At 40.8% G+C, this 19,822-nt stretch overlaps 1 pseudogene; it reads left to right on the plus strand.

Moving 5' to 3' along the window:
* Positions 1 to 13,159: 13,159 nt before the first annotated feature.
* Positions 13,160 to 15,654, plus strand: LOC137208832 (serine/threonine-protein phosphatase 1 regulatory subunit 10 pseudogene; annotated as a pseudogene).
* The last annotated feature ends 4,168 nt before the right edge of the window (positions 15,655 to 19,822 follow it).

Raw genomic sequence — 19,822 nt, forward strand, 5'->3', positions numbered from 1 at the left:
CCTCAGTAAGGGAGAAAATATTTGCAAATGAACCAACTGACAAAGGATTAATCTCCAATACTTACAAGCAGCTCATGCAGCTCAACAACAAAAAAACAAAAAACCCAATCCAAAAATGGGCAGAAGACCTAAATAGACATTTCTCCAAAGAAGATATACAGATTACCAAGAAACACATGAAAGAATGCTCAACATCATTAATCATTAGAGAAATGCAAATGAAAACTACAATGAGATATCATCTCACACCAGTCAGAATGGACATCATCAAAAACTCTAGAAACAATAAATGCTGGAGAGGGTGTGGAGAAAAGGGAACACTCTTGCACTGCTGGTGGGAATGTGAATTGGTTCAGCCACTATGGAGTACAGTTTGGATGTTCCTTAAAAAACTACAAATAGAACTACCATATGACCCAGCAATCCCACTACTGGGCATGTACCCTGAGAAAACCATAATTCAAAAGGAGTCATGTACCAAAATGTTCATTGCAGCTATATTTACAATAACCAGGAGATGGAAACAACCTAAGTGTCCATCATCAGATGAATTCATAAAGAAGATTTGTCACATATATACAATGGAATATTACTCAGCCATAAAAAGAAACGAAATTGTAGTGAGGTGGATGGACCTAGAGTCTGTCATACAGAGTGAAGTAAGTCAGAAAGAGAAAGACAAATGCCGTATGCCAACACATATATATATGGAATCTAAGAAAAAAAAATGTCATGAAGAACCTAAGGGTAAGATGGGAATAAAGATACAGACATACTAGAGAATGGACTTGAGGATATGGGGAGGAGGAAAGGTAAGCTGTGACAAAGTGAGAGAGTGGCATCCACATATATACACTACCAAACATAAAATATATAGGTAATGGGAAGCAGCCGCATAGCACAGGGAGATGCTATGTTCTTTGTGACCAGCTCTAAGGGTGGGATAGGGAGGGTGGGAGGGAGGGAGACGCAAGAGGGAAGAGATATGGGAACATATTTATATGTATAACTGATTCACTTTGTTATAAAGCAGAAACTAACACACCATTGTAAAACAATTATACTCCAATAAAGATGTTTTAAAAAAAATAAAAGAAAAATTATTAAAGAAAGAATACAGGAAAAAATTTCCAGACTAGAGAATACATATTTCCAGTTTGTAAAGGCTTATCAAGGGCTGAGCACAATAGTTTTAAATAACAAAAACTATATTAAGGTGCAACATTAAGAAATTTCAGAACACTAGGAGATTAAAAAAAATATGCTCAGACTTCCAGGGGAAAATAATGGCATCATGCAAGGGACTGAGAGAGATTGAAATGACATTAAATTTCTCAACAACAAATACTAGAAACTAGGATACAAAGCAGCAATGCCTTGGGCTTCCCTGGTGGCACAGTGGTTGAGAGTCTGCCTGCTGATGCAGGGGACACGGGTTCATGCCCCAGTCCGGGAAGATCCCACATGCCACGGAGCGGCTGGGCCCGTGAGCCGTGGCCGCTGAGCCTGCGCGTCTGGAGCCTGTGCTCCGCAACGGGAGAGGCCACAACAGTGAGAGGCCTGCATACCGCAAAACAAACAAACAAACGAACAAACAAAAAAAAGTAGCAATGCCTTAAAAGTTCTGTGCAAAAATTTTTTTCAACCTAGAATTCTATATCCAGAGAACTACCAATCAAGTGTGAAGGTAAAATTAAGGCACATTGAGACTTGCAAAGTCTTAAAAAAAATTACTTCCCATACCTCTTTTCCAGAAAGCTACTACAGGATATGCACCACCAAAATGAGGAAGTTTAAAAATAAAAGAGAGAGAGAGAGAGAGAGAAACATGGGATTTGTAAAAATAAGAAATAGGAAATATAACACAGGAGAGAGGCAAAGAGAATCCCCATGATGATTTTAAAAGGGAATCCTAGGATAACCACTGTTTAGTATGTAAAAAGATTGGAACAGGAGAATAGAGGGCTCCAGGACTTATGTCTTCAGGAAAATAAATGGAACAGATACATTATCTGATATATTTGATAATGTAGAAAATAGTGACATAGAGAGCTAAGCAAATGAAAAAATAAAATTATTAATGTCTCCAGTAAGAAAAGTATGTACAAGAAAGGAAATATATAGTACAGAACTTAGCTTAGCAGCAACCAATGCTTAACACTAATTCAAAAAATGAATTTTGAATTAGTCAAAAGTTTTATTTTAACTACATAAGGGAGAGGAAATAGGGGCCTACGGTGATGGAAGAGATGAATCCTCATCTTCCAAAATAGGAATTCAAAAGATAATGTCTAAAACTGATAAATCAAAAAGAATCAGTATAACTATATTATTTTTTAATGGAAGTAAATACTAGAAGAAATAGCTAAAAGAGTTTGGGCAGGGGGTTTGAGGTTAAGAATGGGTGGAGCTGGAGATTAGGAGTTTTCATAATAAGCATTATAGCATTTTTTGACCTTATAAACAATGTGAATATATTATTTTTATTACTTTTTAAAAATTTTAAATATTTTTTACACATATCATTTTCATTTCCTTAACTGAAGTCTTTTTATTTAAATTTCCTTAACTGAAGTCTTTTTATCATGTGTTTATGTGCTGACTGCAAGTTACTTAACAAACATTTATGTATATATTTGGTGTCTTACCTGGCACTGGAGATAAATACATGAGGAAAGTTAAAGATTTACCTTTAAAGAAATAGCTCACAGCACAGGTGAGGGAGAAAGATAAATAACCAAGTAGCTATCAAACAGATGACAAGTGCTATAACAGAGAAATATGAAGGGCACTAGCAGAAAGCAGTGCACATCTAGCTTTGCCTTGGGAGAGGTGGATCTGAGCTGCTTCACAGAGGAGGATAATGGAAGGGGGAGCTTTCCAGGCAAATGGAATTCATGTGAAAAGGGTTGGAGGTGTCAGCAAGTTTCCTTTGTCATGTTTGTTAAGACTAGAAGGTAAGACATGCAGAATGTGAGCTTGCCTCAGCTTTTGTTTAGTTTTATTTGGATCAGGTCAAGTTTTGTGGCCTTCTGTGGACATTTTCAAATCTCAGAAAGGTACCTGTTATTAAAATGCAGCTGGCATCCTGTCTTTGATGTAGAAACAAGGCACACAGCTATAGATGGAATAGTTTCACAAATGGGAAGGCCAGGAAAACACTAAAGTGTCTGAACTTTTTTGGTATGTGTATCCTCTTATGGTCTCAATGTGTCTGATTTGCCCTGTGTGGAAGACCACTGAGTTGTAAGCAGAGTTCCTGACTTTCCAAATACTCTCTCCAAGCAAAACCAGCAGCATTTAATCATCTTTCAAAATATTATGCCCAAAGGGAAATAGACATCAGCTATGAAAATAAGCAATAGTCCACATGTTCCTCAGTTCCCTTTCCTCCATCCTCGCTACCATCATCCTAGTTCAGACCTTGATATCAGACATTGCAACTGAGTCCTGACTCCCTTCTGTATGCCTCCAGCCTCTTCCATTCAGTCCATTTTTCCTTGCCATCAGATTACGCCTTCTAAAACACAGACATAATCATGGCATTCCTTTGATTAAAAAAGAACAAAAGAGGGCTTCCCTGGTGGCGCTGTAGTTAAGAATCTGCCTGCCAGTGCAGGGGACACGGGTTCCATCTCTGGTCCGGGAAGATCCTGCATTTTGCAGAGCAACTAAGCCCATGCACCACAACTGCTGGGCCTGCGCTCTAGAGCCCACGAGCCACAACTGCTGAGCCCACGTGCCACAACTACTGAAGCTCACATGCCTCGAGCCCATGCTCCACAACAAGAGAGGCCACTGCAGTGAGAAGCCCATGCACCATAACGAAGAGTAGCCCCTGCTCACCGCAACTAGAGAAAGCCACATACAGCAACGAAGATCCAACTCAGCCAAAAATAAATAAATAAAATTTATTAAAAAAAAAAAAGAAGAAGAAAAGCAACTTCAATGCCTCCGCATAGCCTACAAGATCAAGTCCAAACTCTTTTGTCTAGCATCCAGGCCTTCTTATCTGGCCACAAACTACTGGGTTGGCCAAAAGTTTCATTCGGTTTTTTCCATAAGATGGCTCTAGTAACACTTACTTGTCTTTAACTTCATTCTAAACAATTTTGTTAGATAGTATTGTGACATCTGTCATATCAGCATGCATTTTGAAAAAACTTATCAAAATTGGTGAATTTTTGTGTAGCCATTTAAATATTGAAGCTGGAGGGAGAAAAGCAACATTTCAGCATTTTATGCTTTACTATTTCAAGAAAGGTAAAAACACAACTGAAACGCAAAAAAAGATTTATGCAGTGTATGGAGAAGGTGCTGTGACTTATTGAACGTGTCAAAAGTGGTTTGCAAAGTTTCATGCCGGAGATTTCTCGCTGGACGATGCTCCACAGTCATGTAGACCAGTCGAAGTTGATAGTGATCAAATCGAGACATTAGTTGAGAACAATCAACATTATACCACGCGGGAGATAGCCGACATACTCAAAATATCCAAATTAAGCAGTGAAAATAATTTGCACCAGCTTGGTTACGTTAAGCACTTTGAGGTTTGGGTTCCACGTAAGTTAAGCGACAAAAACCTTCTTGACCGTATTTCCGCATGCGATTCTCTACTTAAATGTAATAAAAATATTCCATTTTTAAAACAAATTGTGACGGATAATGAAAAGTGGATATTGTACAATAATATGGAATGGAAGAGATCATGGGGCAAGCAAAATGAACCACCCCCCAACCACACCAAAGGCTGGTCTTCATCCAAAGAAGGTGATGTTGTATATATGGTGGGATTGGAAGGGAGTCCTCTATGAACTCCTTCTGGAAAACCAAACGATTAATTCCAACAAGTACTGCTCCCAATTAGACTAACTGAAAGCAGCGCTCGACGAAAAGTGTCCGGAATTAGTCAACAGAAAACGCATAATCTTCCATCAGGATAATGCAAGCCTACGTGTTTCTTTGATGACCAGGCAAAAACTGTTACAGGTTGGCTGGGAAGTTCTGATTCATCCGCCGTATTCACCAGACATTGCACCTTCAGATTTCCATTTATTTCGGTCTTTACAAAATTTTCTTAATGAAAAAAATTTCAATTCCCTGGAAACTGTAAAAGGCACCTGGAACAGTTCTTTGCTCAAAAAGATAACAAGTTTTGGGAAGATGGAATTATGAAGTTGCCTGGAAAATGGCAGAAGGTAGTGGAACAAAATGGTGAATATGTTGTTCAATAAAGTTCTTGGTGAAAATGAAAAATGTGTCTTTTATTTTAAAACCAAAGGAACTTTTTGGGCAACCCAATACATTTCTAGCACCCTCTTCTATCATTCTTCTGTAACCCTCTCTCTCCACTTCCTACCACACACACACACACACACAATGTTCTTTCTCTAAATGTCCCTAAACTTCCCTGAAATCCTATTCTTAGAACACAGTGAACTTTCATACCATCAAGTATTTGCATTTGTTTTTCTCTCTTAAATGCCCTTTGGTCCACAAATCTCCCTGTCTTAAGGTCCAGTTTAAATGTCCCTACTTATGGCTAAAACATGAGGTCTGACTCACCAGGATCCAACCCAGGATTACTAATGTGTGACTTGAACATGTTACCTAAGCTCTCTTTGCTTTAGAAATAGAAGTAGAAAATAACAGTACCTGTTTCACAGGATTGTTGTGAGATATCAATAACATGTGTAAAATGCTTAGAACAATGGCAGGTACATGGTTTGAGCTCAGTGAATGTTAGCTCTGGTTTAAAATAATAATAAACGAATAATGAATAAACAAATGTCCTCTTTTCTAGGAAGCTTTATTCACTTCTCCAAGGAAAATTAATCATTCCTTCTATTTCCCACAAGGAAAATTAATCATAAGTAATTCATATTGCTTGTGACATTTACTTTCACATTTCTTCTACTTTACACAATTTCAGTCATGTAGAATATGTTCAAAATAATTTTTAAAATAAAGTTATATTAACTTCTGAAGTCTTTAAAAGTATCGTTTCAAAGCTGTTAGACATGGATTCACATCCTGGGTCAACCACCTATTAATAATGTGATCTTCAGCAAGTGACAAAACCTCAGTTTCTATATGTATAAAAAGAAGAAAAACATCATTTATCTGACTGAGGATTCAGTGATACTTTTCCTTCAGAGGTCTCCCTGGGTCTGTAGAAAAGCCTAAAACACTTGGCCAGGCACACAAGTCCCTCCATTATCTGTCCCTTTTCTATCTTTCCAGCTTCATCTACCCCATTCTCCCTTGTACTTGCTACTTCAACAATTCTGAAATGCTTTCAGTTTCCTAAGCTGTCCAGGTTTTTGCATTTTTGTACATGCTGTTCATTCTGCCTGAAACGTCCCTCCTTTCACTTCTACTTACCCAGTTCTTCATCCTTCAAAACTCATTAAAATGTTTATTGAATACCTAATAATATATGTTCTATGTCCCGCTGGTCATTCAACAGCTGTCCAAATGTCATCTGGTGTAGCTCACCTGCCTTCAACTGCATGGGAACTGAAAATCAGAGCTATTAAGAGCCTTATGGTTCACCTAACCTAGCCCAACACTGCCCAAGTTGAAGAAGTAGTTCTAGAGAGAAGAGACTAACCCAAGGTCATGGAGATCTCAGTTATCTACTGTTGTGTAACAAAGTACCCCAAAGTTCAGCAGCTTAGATCAACAACCATTATATTATTTCTCACAATTTTATGAGTCAGGAATCTAGTCAAGGCTAGGCTAGTTGCTTCTTCTGCTCCACATGGAGTCAAATGAAATCTCTCCATGGTATTCGTTTGGCTTCACCCAACATCTTGAGCCTTGGCTTCATTTGGCCCCCTCTCTCCTTCCAGAGTGTCTCAGTGTGATATCTCCAGCAGAGTATATGGTATCTCAGGGCTCAAAGAGAAAATGTTCCCAGGAGACAGGAAGTGGAAGTTACCAGTCTCTTAAGACCTGGGCTTGGAAACTAGTACAGTGTCACCTCTGCAGTATTCTATTGGTCAAAACAATCATAGAGCCCATCCAGACTCCAGAGGAGGAGACACTGTCAATGGGAGAAGGATCCAACAATTTACAGCCATCTTTAATCTGTCACCATCTGCCCTCTGGCCACAAATTGTTTACATTCTTCCCACAGCAAAATACATTCACTTCCTCAAAGGACCTACCCCTCCAAACTCAACCTATTACGGTGTTACGCTCAGGATCAAGGTCCATGATCTCATCATCTGAATAAGTTCCAGATGTGGATGAGTTTCCTCAGATGTAGTTCCTAGGGTATAGTTTCTTGAGCACTGTTCCTTTCCATTGAAAATCTCTGAACAAAAGAGAAAAGTTATCTTCCCCATATATACCCAACTACAATGGTGAGACAGGCATAAGGTAACTGCTGTAGACACTCTTGTTCAAAAGACGGTGGGGTGGTGGTGGTGGGTAGAAGGAATGGAAGCACAGAGGAGTCACTGGTGCTTAGAAATTCTGAAATCTAGCCAAACACATGATGCCAGTGCTTTAATTAAGGCCTAGTTCTGCTCCCTGGGAATGAGTCTCTGTGACTTTTGGTTCTGCCCTCTGAGTCACCATTCTTTTCCCATAAGAAATAGCCCATTTTTATAGTTCAGTAGTTTTCTCAGCCTGCTCTCTGCCCATAGTAGACTGGGAGTCCAAAGACCTCTTTTCATTTCGTACTGTCTCTGTGAGCTTCAGGCCAAGCTAACGTAATTCTTTTAAAATTGGGGGGGGGGGGGTTCCTGTGTATCAAATTATGCTCTACGCCATTATCCAAAAAGACACACCCACAAATCTTTCAGGTAGCCTTTCTTGACCTTGGGCCCCCTGTGAACCTGTTGTGGAAAAACACCCTTAACACTCTTAGAAATCCTGTTGTTTAACATAGAGGGTCCATGAGGCACAGCATTAAGTTCCGCAGAAAGAATTTTTTTCCACTAGGAATAATTTTGAAAGCATCTATGAGACACTGCCTTAAATCTTTCTGACCTACACTGCTGGTGGAATGTAAACTGGTACAGCCATATGGAAAACAGTATTGAGCTTCCTCAAAAAATTAAGGATATAACTATGATATGATCCAGCTATTCTACTACTGGGTATTTATCCAAAGAATATGAAAACACTAATTAGAAAAGATACACGTACCCCTATGTTCGTTACAGCATTATGTATGATAGCTAAGATATGGAAACAACCTAAGTGCCCATCAACAGAAGAATGGATAAAGAAGATGTGGTATACATACACACACACACACACACACACACACACACACACCAGTGGAATACTACTTAGTCATAAAAAAGATGAAATCTTGCCATTTGCCACAACATGCATGGACGTTGAGGGTATTAGGCTAAGTGAAATAAGTCAGAGAGAAAGACAAACAACTTATGATTTCATTCATATGTGGAATATTTTTAAAAAGTAAAATAAAAACAAGCACATAGATACAGAGAACAAAGTAGTGGTTTCCAGAGGGGAAGAGGTATGGGGGGAGGGTAAAATGAGTAAAGGGGATCAACTGTATGTGGTGAATTGAAACTAAACTTTTGGTGGTAAGTATGCTGTAGTGTATATACAAGTCTAAATATAATGTTATACACATGACTGTTATCAACCAATGTTACCTCAATTAAAAAAATCTTTCTGAGGTCTTAACAAAGGATTTTACAGTTGCATCCTCGACTTGTCTTTACCCTGTGATCTCATTTTGCTAGCAACACCTTAGAGCTGATCTTTATTATAAGGCCATTTTTTTCCATTGAGATTCTTGTGCTGTCTGGAAATACTATCCTAGGTCCTCTTTTAGTTTACCTCTCTCTTCTCATATTTCATTATAAATAGCTAGAAAAAGCCAGCTGACACTTTGGACTTTCTGCCTGGAAACTCGCCAAACAGATCCTCAAATTCATTAGGTACCTTTCTATTTTCCGTGTTACCACAAGTAACCTTGCTGCCAAACCTTTGTCTAGCTTCCAGTAACAATTCCTTTACTGTTTTGAAAGTGATCACCAACACCTCCTCCAAGTCTTTCTAGCTTTCACTGACAGACGCCTCAAGGCCCTTTAAGTCCCCACACATTGCCCGGTCTCAAAGCCAATGTCACATGTTTGGGGGTTTGGGTTATAGAAGTGCCCAATTCCCAGTTATCAACTTCTGTTGTGGTTATCAGTTGTTGCCTAACAAACCACCCCCAAACTTAGTAGCTTTAAAAAAAAAAATCATTATATGTCTCGATTTTGTGTGTCAATATTTGAGGTAAGCCTCGAATGACCAGCTCTTCAGCTCCACATGAAGTGAACTGGGGTCAGTTGATATTCAGCTGGCAGTTGGGCTGGTCTGAAGGATCCAAGATAGCTTCACTCACATGACTGAGACATTGGCAAAGACAACTGCAAGGCTAGATTCAGCCTTCTCTTGAAGGCCTTCTCTTTGTCCCTCTCTTGAAGGCTGGGCTCAGTCAGGCCCTTCTCTTCTGCATGTAGTCTCAAAGCCTGTTCATGAAGTGTGTGCAGAAGGGATGTCAAACATCTTACGTGACACCCAAGGGATCCAAGAGGCAGTGTTCCAAGAGATAGGAAATGGAAGCTTCCAGTTTTTTAAGTCCTGGGCTTGGAAACTGGCAATGTCATTTCTGTCATATTTTATTTATGAGCTAAAGCAGTTACAGACTCTGCTCAGATTCAAGGGGAAAGTATATGGACATCATCTCTTAATAGAAGGAGCATCAAAGAATTTGTGGCCATATTTAATCTGCCACATAAAGAAAGTTAGCAGTAAAACAAAGAGTTGAACCCAGATCTTCTGCCTTCAGATGCATGCATGGGTCATAGCACTCATTCATTCTTTCATTCATTCATGATGCAAGAAACATTTCTGAAATGCCGCTGTCTGTTAGGTACCATGTTAGATGCTGAGCAGGATATAAACATTATCTTCTATTCTAGGATAGCCCACAGTCTAATGAGGTTAGTAGATGTGTTCACAGATAATGCTAGATACTAATAGAAAGTTACGCCAAATGCTGGGGGAACACCGAAGATGGAGGGAATATCTACAATGGGAAAGAGGGAATATCGGGAAGGCTTGCTAGAGAAATGACCTTAGAGCTGAGATTTAAAAGTTGAAGAGAATTTGCTGAGAAGAGAAGACACTGAAAGACTTTCTAGGCATGGGCCAAGAAGAGGCGGGGTGAGAGAGCATGGTATGTTTGGGAAACATTGAGGAGTTCACATGACTGATGTGGAGAATGTGAGGGGTACAAGCCTGAAATTATTTTAATGTTTTTTTCCTGAGGTAGTCAGAGAGGTATAGGGAGAAGGTGATTGGAGACTTCATTTCAACCTAATGCTTTTCCTATTGATTCTAAGAGTTGTGACTCCAAAGCTTTTCCTTCTTTGTTTCTATTTGCAACCCTCCCACCCTGTTTCTTCATTAAATCATGGCAATAGGCTCAGAGGAAGATAAGGTCATTTAATGTTCTATATTTACATCCAGCATATAAACTTCGGTTTTCCAACAAGTGTGCAGGTCTGGGTAACAGACTGTGTGTCATAAATATTCATTCTGCCTTTTCATATGGTTATTTGAAGGCTACACATTAAGCCTGACATTAGTCCTTAGTGGAGTGGAGATTGATGTGGTTCAACAAAGAGGTATTTTACTCAGCAACAGACTCCAACATGCTAAGTCAAAGACCCATTTCAATACCTGTCCCCTGCAATGCCTGTGTGAAAATTAGAAAAATGTACATCCTCTGGGCAGATACAGGCTCACACCAGGTTTCAGTGGCTTGGAGAGCAGAGTAGGATCTGAATATCAGCTGCCACTTGTTTCCTGCCTCTGGCACCTTTGTGACATGTACAGAATGTGTGACTCTGTGTTCTGGCTTTGGCTAGTTATTGGTGTTCTATTGTTAAATGTAGAATAGAGCCTGTGGAAACAGACCAGAGAAGCTAGTTTCTGTCCCCTGCTCCCCACATCCTTTAATTATATTCTGTGACTTACTGTTCAAACAGTAAGCAAATCATTCTCCTTCTTTATTATCCTCTCTCTGAAAGCTCCAGGGACCGTTCCTTCCTACCTGGAATATAGAGCCCAATTTGTCAGGAATAAGTTTGGTAAGCATAATATTCTATCCATACTTTCATCTGCCTCAGGAAAATGACTTTTTAAAAAAGCTGTTTGTCTTCAGTGTACAGACTATTTTGAAACACTAATACCAGGAATAAAGAGAAAGAGGGGGAGAAAACATTGCCGACAATCCTGTCTCGTATCGTATAAACTATTTTCATTTCTCCACTTAACCTTGGTGACCATTGTCTCCAAGTTCCTAAATTCCAAACTCTGTCAATGTGTGTCATTTTTTATTGTTTTAATGGAAGAATACATTTCATTTTATTTTCTGCACTTTTTACTAAATAGTATGTCCCCCCAAAATTTCATGTTTCCTTCATGCATATACCCAACAAATATTTACTTAGTTCTTATAATTTGCCAGGTTCTATTTTAGATGACAAGGATTCAGTAATGAATATGCCAAAGCTCTTACCCTGAGGACTTAATGCCAGTGAGAGACACATACAACAAACAATGCAAATGTCAAGTGCTATAAAGTAAATTAAAGCAAGGCAATGGAACAGAAGTAATGTAGAGAGTGACCATTTTAGAAAATACCTCTTGGAGTAAATACACAATTACTTAATATTTCCCTATGATCAAACATTTAGATCATTGTTTTTGAGATTATCTACCAGTGAAATATATATATATAGAATATATATATAGAATATATATATTTATTTATTTATTTATATTCTTGGCTGCGTTGGGTCTTCATTGCTGCTCAGGCTTTCTCTAAGCTGTGGTGAGCGGGGATTACTCTTTGTTGCAGTGCACGGGCTTCTCATTGCAGTGGCTTCTCTTGTAGAGCACCGGCTCTAGGTGCGCGGGCTTCAGTAGTTGTGGCATGAGGGCTCAGTAGTTGTGGCTCACGGGCTCTAGGAGTGCAGGCTCAGTAGTTGTGGCACATGGGCTTAGTTGCTCCGCGGCATGTGGGATCTTCCCGGGCCAGGGCTCGAACCCGTGTCCTCTGCATTGGGAGGTGGATTCTTACCCACTGCACCACCAGGGAAGCCCTATGTATTTATTTTTTATTTAAAATTCTCCTTTAGAATGAAACTCCAGAAGAGGACTACTGGCAGTTTTAGCTCCTGGTTTTACTGTAAAGATTGTAATCACCACAATTCATGCTTCAGAGGACAAAATGTTAGCAAGAGAGGATTCTGGGAAGACGGCAAAGTAGAAAGCACCAGGATGCTATCTCCCCACCTAGACAACAACTTCAGTAGCAGAATCTGCCTCATGTAACTGTTTGGAATTCCAGAGTCTATTGAAGGCTTGCTTACAACTTCCAGGGGAAGACTTGCTTCTGATCAACGAGGTGCAGACAAAGAGGCAGGCAGTTGTTGCTGCACATCCCACCCTGTTGCAAGCTCCTACCCATATAGCTAAATTCCCGGGGATTTAAAGGGCTGGCACCCCTATTCCCCCCCCCCTCATTTTTCTCTTTTCCTTCTGATGGAATTGAAGGGAGAAATAGAAGGCTCGATTCTGGGGTTCTTTTAGAGGTTTGAATTTTCTCAGAGAAAGACAGGACGGTCATGAGGAAAAAAGAAACAAACCGCAGCAACATCAAAGAACTTGAAAGGAACCTGAGGGTGTCAGAGGAGGGAAAACAGCAGCCACAAGCCCAAGCACTTGTGTCTTCTGCCTCTTGCCACCTACCTTGCCCACCCCACCAGCCCACTCTGCCTGGGACTTGAAATCTGTGGCTGAAGGACCATCACCACGTAGCTTCAAAAATAATTAACAACCCTCCCTTCACAAACACACCCAAATTCACTTATCCAGCATTTACTTTTTTGAATCCACTCAGAACTTTTTTTCTACAACCCCCCTCCCTAAATGGAGTTGGTGGCGGTGGGGGGATGAATACTGAGCTGGCCTTAGTTTTTTTTAAAGAGAATTTTCGATCCAATGAGGCCCCCCAAATAATTGAGTTTTGGGTTCTGGTTGGTTGTTTTATTTTTTTCCCCCAAATTTTAACCCCTTCCACCCCAAGTCCGATAAAAACTTGATCATGGGTTCAGGTCTCATAGACCCCAAAGGGCCTCCTTAAGCTTAAGGAAGCTGGATAGCTTCCTTAACTGAGATGGGGAAGTCACAAGTGTGGATGGGATTTCGAAGATCTTCAGTATGATAAAGGAAGCACGAAAGACAGTAAGTCGATGTATTTACTTGAACACTCTCCTGCAGACCTGTTCAACTAGAAATATTGGTCAAGTTTACTGATGTTGGTAGTTACAAGTTTCTTAACAATTGGCTGACGTATTCAAAGACAACAAGCAACATTCTCCTCTAGCAGCAAATTCTGCTGCCACTGCAGCATCTACCACTCACTGTTGACCATCTCAAGCAGCACAGCACAGCCAAACTGGTGAAGCAACTTCAAGTAAGGATGAAGAGCTCTGGAAATTGGCCTCAGTCCTTATCAGCGACTGAATGACTGTCATCCACTCCCAGAGCAGTACCCAGCCTGCTGAGAAAGATAAGAAGAAATGGAAAGAAGAGGGAAAGAGTTGAACCACCCCTCCTGAGTGACCTTTGACTGAGGTGGAGGCTGAGACTCAGACTGAGGAGGCCCCAGAGGAGAAGAGGGAGAAGCCCAGGTCTCTCTGAACCGTGGTGCCCAGTCTCGTCACATTCCTTTCCACTAGGCTAGAGCTGGAGACCCCGTCTTCGGTGCCTGTAAAGAAGAATGCCAGTGCAGTGGTGGTTTCTGATAAGTACAACCTTAAACCCATCTCCCTCAAGTGTCAGAGTTCCACAGCTGCCCCAGGAGATGCTGCACCCCCCGCAGAGAAGAAATACAAGCCACTCAACACGACACCCAATGCCACCAAAGAGATCAAAGTGAAGATCATCCCACCATAGCCTATGGAGGGCCTGGGCTTTTTGGATGCACTAAATTCAGCACCTGTTGCAGGCAACAAAATTAAGAAGAAGAAGGTGCTGTCACCCACAGCTGCCAAGTCAAGCCCATTTGAATGGAAAACGAGCACAGAACCAAGCACAGCAAACCTTCTTCCCCAGAGCCAGCACCTCCTTCTGCGGCTATGGACACAGAACGTCCAGGGACCCCAGTCCCCACTGTTGAAGTCCCAGAACTCATGGATACCGCCTCTTTGGAACCAGGAGCTTGGGATGCAAAGCCAGTGGAGATCCTAGCCAGCTGACCCGGAAGGGCAGGAAGAGGAAAACTGACGTGACCTGAGGAGGGCAAACAGAGAGTATTTCTATTTTGAACTGAATGAAACTGAACGAGTAAATGTGAATAAAATCAAGGATTTTGGTGAGTCAGCTAAGTGAGAGATACTGTCAGGCCGACACGCATTTGAGGTAGCCTGGCGTCTGAGCCACGACAGCATGGAGGAGAATGTGCCCTGGGTGTGCCCCCAGCTCCTGGTGCTGCTCTCGCCTCTCATCACCCCTGGAAGCAGTAGCCAGGATCAGTACATCCAGGCTGAGCAGGAGAAGGGGATCCTTCAGGAGCTCTTCCTGAGCAAGGAAAGTCCTCACAATCCTGATCCTGAGCCCTATTCATCCCCCTAGATGAGGAATGTTCCATGGATAAAGCCCCATATGTTGAGACCCTGGAGCCTATTAGGTTGGTTGGGCTGTGGTTCACCCGATGGGGTAAGTGTTTCCAAGTTGCCTTCTGTTTTGGACGATCTTATGGAAAACGTGGGTGCCAGGAAGAGCCCCCTGCATTCTGGAAGAGGAGGCATCGATGTGCAAGAGATCCTCCCTCCATTGTGGGTAGCCCTAACAGTCATCCCGCAGAGGAGCTGCTGAAACAAACAGACTATCCAGACAAGGTCAAGCAGATGCCAGTGCCACACAGACTCTTAGGCCCTGATCTGATAGCCAATGGTTTTCTACAGGGAGGCCCCGGGAGCCCCCAAGGGCATAGAGCACTTCCCCCCTGGACCTAGGGGACCAATGCCAGGTCCCCATGTAGGCCCTGGGTGCCCTGGTGGTCCAGTGGTCCACGTCTCCTGGGTCCCCCACCCCCTCCCTGGGGGCAGTGCAATCCCTTCTAGAATGACCCAGTTTTCCCCATTCAGGGTGGCCTGACGCTGGGGGTATCAGGACCAGGTCCTGGACCATCCCATAGAGGCCGTGGTGGCCAAGGAGGAAATGAACCTCTTCCTCCTCTTCCATTCTGAGGGACCAGAGGAGGTTGCTCTGGAGGAGGACCCCCAAATGGACAAGGGGGCCCTGGTGGGGGCATGGTTGGAGGCGGTGGGCATGGTCTCCATGAAGGCCCTGGTGGAGGAATGGGTGCTTGTGATGGACATCAGCCCCATGAAGGCCCTGGTTATGGGGGGCCCCATGGCCACCGGCCTCATTATGTCCCTGGTCACTGAGGCCATGACCATCGAAGGCCACCCCCTCGTAAGTACCGTGGCTATGATGGCTCTGGCCATGGAGAAGGGGGTCACCAAGGGCCTGATGGAGGCCACAGCCATGGAGGAGACATGTCAAACTGCCTTGTTTGTTGACATATCATGATGTTCTCATAGCAACTGATGCCTATGAGAACAACTGTGCCTTCTACCACCCAAGTGTCAATGGCCCCTCCTGCCCTAGGGAATCACCTGCCCGCCCCATCCACACACACCCCTATGTACTGTAGCCTTGCTCCTTTCACACTTTTATGGCTTCTGTGAGGCCCATTTTCCCCTTTCCCCAGCTGATGAGCTGGCCCCCTCACGGCCCACCTGCCTGAGTTCCTGTGGGTTTTCTGATCACTGGTGCACATTGATGTACATATTTTCCTCCAGTCTGGGGAGGAGAGAGACTGGACACATTCTTTACCTTGGACTGCTTAAGAGGAGACCAAGTTGCCTTCACTTTTTGAGATTTGCCCTGTATCCCAAGCCCCTTTCTGGTATTACCCTTTATGCCTGAGAACCTAAAGCTGGTTATCCTAGAGAATACCTCTACCCTCCTATTGTGGATCCTCCTCATGCACACACAACTCTGATGTAGGATCAGCTGCACTTATGAAATCATCCCAGTCAAGTTCATTCTTCCTTATGGGGTGAGGAGATGGCAAAAGGGGTATTATGTATCCTACTGCACTGAGAAGGCTCAATCCAGTTGGATTTGAGTTCTAGAGTACACATCATGTCCACTCCTCCTCTCACACAAGCTTTACATTCTGAGTCCTTTCTCAAGTAAGACTTTGCAATCTTCTGTGAATACCCAAGTTTGCATTATGGGTCTGCTAGGTTCAGTGATGGCAAATTCATACTGACATCCAGTGAAAGTTTCAGCTTGCATAGGTGAGGCCATTGATGGTGGTCTACAGCTCATTCCAGAAACTGTAAAACACTTCAGTGAGACCAGCTTTCTATCAGCTGAAGCCCAGTGTGCTGGGCCTGACAGTCACACTACTTGCACTCCTCTGGGAATTAGCTTGCTCCTGGCCTCCACCTGGAACCTTGTCAGTGTGAGGCCTCCAGCTCCCTTGCCCTGTCAGCCACCTCTGAATCCCCACCACGTGCTTTCCTGGGTGGATTCAATAAGATGACTTGCCCTCTCACAGCCCTCTCCTTCACTTGTCTCAGCATCAGTTGTTTTCTAAGAAAACAGTGCATTGGTTGGATTTTGTGCACAGACTTGGGTTAGAGCCACAATGGATTTGAGGATGAGTATTTTCTTTTTCTTTTGGTTTTGTATATTTTGTAAATTCATAATCAACAATGGAAAGAGAAACAGCTTATTAAAAAAAAATAGTACGCTCTACAACAATAGTTGACAAAACACACATACCAAAACTTATAGGGCTCAGTGAAATCAGTTTCAAGGGGAAAATTTATAGCTATAAACACATGAAAAAAAAATCTCAAATCAACAATTTAACTGTACAACTTAAGGAACTAGAAAAAGAAGAACAAATTAAACCCAAAGCTAGCAGAAAAAAAAGGAGATAATAAAGATAAAGCAGAGATAAATGAAACAGAATATACAAACAATGGGAAAAAAATCAATGAAACAAAAAGTTGCTTCTTCAAAAAAATCAACAAAATTGACAAACCTCTAGCTAGAGAGACCAAAAAGGAAGAGAAAAGACTCGAATTACTAAAATCAGAAATGAAAGTGGGAACATAACTACAGAATCTACAGAAATAACAAGGATTATAAGAGATTACTATCAACAAGTATATAGCAACAAATTGGATTACCAAGATGAAATGGTCAAATTACTAGAAAAATAACCCAAGACTAAATCACAAAGAAACAGAAAACCTGAATAGACGTATAACGAGTAAAGAGATTGAATTCACAATCAAAAAATCTCCCTACAAAGGAAAACTCCCTTCCTAATGCCTTCATTGGTGAATTCTACCAAACATTTTAAAAAGAAAAAACACCAATCCTTCCCAAACTTTTGCAAAAAGTTGAAGAGGAGGGAACACTTCTTAACTCATTCTGTGAGGCCAGCATTACCCTGATGCCAGAGCCAGACAAAGATACTATTAGAAAACTAAAGATCAATATCCCTTACGAACATTGATGCAAAAATCCTCAACAAAACACTGGCAAAGCAAATTCAGCAACATATTAAAAGGATTATACACCATGACCAGGTGCAATTTATTCCTGGAATGCAAGGATGTTTCATTATATGAAAATCAATCAATACAATACATCACATTAACAGAATGAAGGGGGAGAAACCCACATGATCATATCAAGTGGCACAGAAAAAGCATTTGTCAAATTCAACACCCTTTCAAGATAAAGAACACTCAAACTTAAGAATATAAGGAAATGACCCCAATATAACAAAAGCTGTGTATGAAAACCCACAGCTAACATCATATTCAATGGTGAAAAACTGAAAGCTTTTCATCTAAGATCAGGAACAAGGTAAGGATGGATGCCCACTTTCACCACTTCTATTCAACATAGTACTGGAAGTGGTAGCCAGAGCAATTAGGCAAGGAAAAATAAATAGAAGCATCCAAATTGGAAAGAATGCAGTAAAAGTATCTCTATTTGCAGATGGTATAATCTTATATGTAGAAAATCCTAAAGATTCCCGCCCCCCCAAAAAAACCTGTTAGAACTAATTAATTAATTCAGCAAAAAAACAGGATATGAAGTCAACACAAAAATCAGTTGCATTTCTACATACTAAGAATGAAAAATTTGAAAAGGAAGTTACAAACAAAATCCTCTTACAAACAAATCCTTCTTACAAAAGGAAGTTACAAACAAAATCCTCATCAAAAAGAGTAAATTACTTAAGAGTTAACCAAGGAGGTTAAGTATAATGAAAACTATAAAACATTGCTGAAAGAAATTAATAAGACATAAATAAATGGAAACACATCTCGTATTTATGGAATGGAAGATTTAATATTGTTTAAATGTCAATATTACCCAAAGCAATTTACAGATTCAATGTAATCCCTACCAAAATACCAACTACTTTTTTTTGGTAAAAATAGATAAAAAGCATATTAAAATTCACATGACATCTCAAGAGACCACAAATAGTCAAAACAATCTTGAAAAAGAAGAACAAAACTGGAGGATTCACACTTCTTGATTTCAAAACTTACTAAAAAGCTACAGTAACCAAAACAGTGTGGTACTGTCATAAATTTATGACATAAATGTCATAAATACATAAATAAATACAGACATATAGACCAATGGACTAGAATAGAGAGCCCAGAAATAAACTATCACATATATGGTCAAATGATTTTTGACAAGAGTCCCTAGATCATTCAATGGGGAAAGAACAGTCTTTTCAACAAATAATTCTGGGGAAAATTGATATATATATGCAAAATAATGAAGTTGGATTTTAGCTAACATAATATAAAAAAATTCCAAATGGATCATGGACCTAAATGTGAAACCTAAAAGAATAAAACTCTTAGAAGAAAACATAGGAGAAAAGCTTCACAACATTGAACTTGGAAATGATTTCTTAGCTATGAATTAAGAACATAAATAACAAAAGAAAAATCAGACAAATTGTACTTTATGAAAAATTTAAAATTTTGTGCATCAAAAGGCACAAAACAGAGTGAAAAGGAAAACAACAGAATGGGAGAAAATATCTCCAAATCATTTATCTGATAAGGCATTAATATATAGAATATATAGAGAACTTCTTAAACTCAACAATAAAAAAGCAACCTGATTCAAAAATGGGCAAAGTACTTGAATAGACATTTCTCCAAAGAAGATATACAAATAGCCAAGAAGCACACACAAAGATGCTCAGCATTGCTGATCATTAGGAAAAGGTAAATCAAAACTATAATGTGGGGACCTCCTTGGTGGCACAGGGATTAAGACTCTATGCTCCCAATGCAGGGGGGCTGGGTTCAATCCCTGGTCAGGGAACTAGATCCCACACGCATGCCACAACTAAGGAGCTGGCGAACTGCAGCTAAGGAGCCTGCAAGCCGCAACTAAGGAGCCCAGGTACTGCAATTAAAGAAGCCAGCCGGGGGTGGTGGTGAGGGGTTGTGGGATGAATTGGGAGGTTGTGATTGACATATATACACTAATATGTATAAAATAGATAACTAATAAGAACCTGCTGTATAAAAAAATAAAATTCAAAAAAAAAAGAAAAAGCGAATATAAAAACAAGTTGCCAGCAAGCCGCAACTAAGGTCCGGTGCAACCAAATAAATAAATAAAA

Source organism: Pseudorca crassidens, chromosome 2 (assembly GCF_039906515.1).
Source record: "Pseudorca crassidens isolate mPseCra1 chromosome 2, mPseCra1.hap1, whole genome shotgun sequence".
Classification (NCBI taxonomy): Eukaryota; Metazoa; Chordata; class Mammalia; order Artiodactyla; family Delphinidae; genus Pseudorca; species Pseudorca crassidens.